Source organism: Cervus elaphus, chromosome 15, assembly GCF_910594005.1.
Source record: "Cervus elaphus chromosome 15, mCerEla1.1, whole genome shotgun sequence".
NCBI lineage: Eukaryota > Metazoa > Chordata > Mammalia > Artiodactyla > Cervidae > Cervus > Cervus elaphus.
Window position 1 is genome coordinate 92,827,309 of NC_057829.1, and position 3,991 is coordinate 92,831,299.

Genomic DNA, 3,991 nt, shown 5'->3' on the forward strand with positions numbered 1-3,991 from the left:
AAACAATGGGGTAAAATGCGTGTGGTTCTTACAAGGTTGCTCTAGAAGATCCCTTTGGCTCTTTTCCACCTCATTCTTCCAGGCGGATTGTCCTGACCCTGCTCCTCCCTGAGGTCCCCTCGCTGACCTGGGTCCTCAGGGACAGGCAGGAGACCGACCCGGGTCCTCAGACCAGGAGCAGGGCTGGCACTGTAGTTTTGCATGAATACAAAAGTAATTTGCAAACATCAGCAGTGAGTTAGTTCTTTAATGGGACTTTAATTTTCAGATGAATATTTATGAGCTGTTGCCAAGCTTGTTCCGGAAGTTCCCGAGGCAAAGCTGCTGGGTGGGGGCCTGGTTATGCCTCCCAGGGCCCCCAGGAGGGGCTGGCGCTGTCTGGAACGCGGTCCTAGGTGCCTCGTCCCTGGCGCCTTCGACCTGCCCCTCTGCTCCTCGTCTCAGCCCGCAGTCACCCCATCAAGCCCACCCTCTGCTCTCAGCCAGAAGCAAGGTGGGGCCCGGGGGGTCCGCTCCTAGGACACCAGACCCCCTTCTGGGGCGCCTGTGACGCAGTAAGGACTGACGCTGACGTCACAGCCTCTGCAGGTGTGGCAGGAGGACTGGCAGGCAGGAAGGCAGCTTTGGAAAGGAAGCCTTGTGACCAGCCGCAGGGAGCGCTCTCTGAGTGACCGAGGCGGTGACATTTGAGGTCTGCCCCGACAGCGTCATGCCCAAGGTCCCCGGAGTCCTCGGAAATGGGGGGTGGGCTGGGAGTCTAGGGGGGCGGCCAGGAGCCCAGCGGTGGGGGTCCCCCGTACCCTCTGTGTCAGGGCTTCCCCATGGCACACCCCCTGCTGACGAGAGGGGCTTAAGTCCTCAGGCGGGAGGTGTCCATCGTGAAGGGAGAGGTTCAAGAAGCTGCCCTGGGGGGGGCCTGAGGGAGAGCGCGAGCTGTGAGCTGCTGTGACGGGTGGTCCTCGAGGGGACAGACAGCCAAGCCCCCCAACGGGCAGGGGCTCCAAGCCCTTCCCTCCTCCCCACCCACCGCCCCCAGCTGAGGGGCTCAGGGGGAGGGGAGCCCGGAAGGCCTTTCCCAGGGGGTGGCGTGGGCACAGGCCCCGCCCGTGGGCAGCTGGAGCCCAGAGCAGAGTGCGGGCAGGTGGGGGGCTGGCCCCGAGGTCAGCTCTCTGCTCCTCCAGCCTGCCCGCCCCCACCCTGGGGAGAAGCCGGGCTGAGTCGGTGGGGTGGGGCCAGTGGTCCCCTCTTAGTCAGCTGCTGAGGAAGCCTCAGGTGCAGAGCATTCCGGAAGCAAAGAGGCCTTGAGAGGGGGTGCTTCTAGACTGACCGCTGAGAAATTCTCAGCTCCCTGCTGACTCACAGGGACAGACCAGCAGAGGAAGTGCAGCGGGAGGAGCTGGAGAGGGGAGAGGGAGGAGGGTGAAGAGGGAGGAGCTGAAGAGGGGAGAGGGAGGAGGGTGAAGAGGGAGGGGAGGAGGGGGAGAGGGAGGAGCTGGAGAGGGGAGAGGGCGGGTGGAGAGTGAGGAGGGGAGGAGGGAGGGGGAGGGAGGGGGAGGAAGGGGGAGGAGGGGGAGGGAAAATTAGGGGGGAGGGGAGGAGGTGAGGGAGGGGGAGAGGGAGGAGGTGGGGGAGAATAAGGAGGGAGTGGAGAGGGGGAGGAGGAGGGGGTTGAGAAGGAGGGGGAGAGGGTAGGAGGGAAAATGAGGGGGGAGGGGAGAGGGGGAGGAGGGGGAAATGGACGGGGGAGGTGGGAAGAGGTGAGCAGGAATGAGGGGAGAGAGGAGGAGGGGGTAGGAGGTGGGGGAGGGGGAGAGAGAATAAGGAGGGAGGGGAGGATGAGGTAGGGGAGAGGGCAGGGGGCGGAGGGGGAGATGGGGGAGGGGGAGAGGAGGAAGGAGGGGGAGGAAAAGAAGGGGGAGGAGAGGAAGCAGGAAGTGGGAAGGTGGGGGAGGCCGAAGCTCCAGCCCTGGCCTCACAGGCTCTCTGCGGCGGTGGTGGGGGGGTGGCGGGGGGGGGGGGGCACGGGGACCCTGGCACTGGAAGTCACACTAGGGGGCAGGCGGCAGGGTCCCCAGGGTCTGCGCTCAGCCTGAGGCCTGAGGACCTGGAGGTGGGCTCTCCGTCTGCAGGCCCAGGAGGGCCAGAGGGGCCACGTGTGGGGCGGGGCCTCTGGAAGGATGGAGGGGGGCCCAGGGTCCCCCCAACCCTGGGCAGAGGCTGGCCTTCGAGGGCTTGAGTCGGGGAGGCGGCTCCGGATGGGGCCGTGTGTGAGCCAGTAGCCCAGGGCTCAGCCCGCACCTCTGTCCCAGCAGCCTGTGAGCTCACACAAGCCTCAGACGCCATCCTGACCCGAGAACCGCCTCCTCCTCCCTGCAGCTTGCAGCCCCAGTGCCCCAGGGCCTGGGCGAGGCCAGCCAAAGCGGGGCGGCTAGAAGAGCCGGTTTTGTGGGGCCGCCTGACCCCAGAGGCCTGTGCGGACAGGTGGATGGGGGGCCAGGAATGTGGAGAGGGGAGGCCTGGCCGGAGATAGGAGGCTGAGCTGGGTGGGGCCCCCCGGGCAGAGGTGGCCTCCCTGGCCCGGGGACCCTGCTCACCAGCTGCCCTGGGACCCTCCTTGTCACCAAGGATGATGATGTCTCTGGGGCTGCAAGCCCCTCACAGGATGGGCTCTGAGAGGTCCTGGGCCCTGAAGGGAGTGGATGTGGGGGTGGGGGAGCCCAAGACCCTGAGATCCCCCCCCAACCTCCCCACCCCCACGCCCCATCTCAGGCGAGCAGCAGATGCAGGAGACAAATGGCCTGTTAACTTCCTGATTTCAGCACAAGCAACAGGCCCATGCCAGGAGCAGGGAGGCCCAACACAGAGGACCCAGCACGGAGTCCATGGGCCTGCAGGGACCACCCCCACGGGAAGCAGAAGGAGGCGCTGGCTCCCCCACTGCGCTGCTCTGGGGGGCCCCTCCCCTCAAGGCCCCCCAGGGGCGCCCCTCCCCTCTGAGGCCCCCCGGGGCGCCCCTCCCCTCCGAGGCCCCCCAGGCTCTACCCCAGGCGGGAGGGGCCCTGATCCGCCCAAGCTCAAAGCTCCCGGGAACTTAGGGCTTTGTCCTAGGCGGTCTGTTTTTCAAATAAATTATAATGTTTAATGATGTGAAGTATTGTAAAAGTTGCTCGTTACAGAAAGAGTGAGAATACAAGAAGATGTCTCTCTCTGGGGAGAGACAGAGAGAGGAGCCCGGGGACACAGGGGGGCGGAAGGCGCTGGGAGGCTGTCTGTCTTGCAGAAGCCCGGCCTTCTGGGAGGGACCTGCCTGGCTTGAGCTGGGAGCCACCGCGTGGCTGGGAAGCCCTGACTCCATGTGGGCAGGGGCAGCTGCTGAAAGGCCCAGTCCTGGGACCTGCAACCACTGCCAGGAAACCACACACCCCCATGGGGGCGGCCGGGAGGAGGCCTGCGGGACCCCGGACCCTCCTGGCTCTGCCGACAAGCGGCTGCTTGGTCCCCGGACGCGGGAGGGAGCAGTCATCAGAGCCCAGTCAAATGTCAGCTGGCTCCCGTCCCGGAGGAGGTGCCCAGGGTGGGCCCGGGCCCCCTGCTGCCCGTGGGTGCCCAGCGCCCGGCCCTGCGCCCGCGGCAGCGCGTGGGCACCCTCTGCTGGCCACGCTGCAGAAGACGCGGCCCTGCCAGGCGGGCAGCCCCACGGGCAGCAGGGGCCCGGCTCCCTCGCCTCCCCTGCGGGCACGGCCCCAGCTCCCGCCCCTCGGGCCCGGCCACTGGGGTGGGGGGCCGGCTCTCCCACCCACTCCTTGTGGGGCCCCAGTGTTTCCAGCACCCCCGGAACAGGGCCCCCAAGGCACAGCAGCCCGGAGCTCAGCCCACCAGGGCTCGGGAGCCAGAGGGGGCCCAGGGGCAGGAGGAGAAGGAAGGGGGCCCAAAAGCACCAACAGCCTCCTGTCTCAGTTTCCCCTTCAGAGCCCCCGGTGTGCAGAAGACT

The 3,991-nt window shown here is 66.9% G+C and overlaps 1 long non-coding RNA gene across 1 annotated transcript; it reads left to right on the plus strand.

Moving 5' to 3' along the window:
• Positions 1–247: 247 nt before the first annotated feature.
• LOC122709023 lies at positions 248–3,151 on the plus strand. Its single transcript, XR_006345386.1, has 2 exons — positions 248–691; positions 2,820–3,151. It is a non-coding gene; the product is annotated as an uncharacterized LOC122709023 (long non-coding RNA).
• The last annotated feature ends 840 nt before the right edge of the window (positions 3,152–3,991 follow it).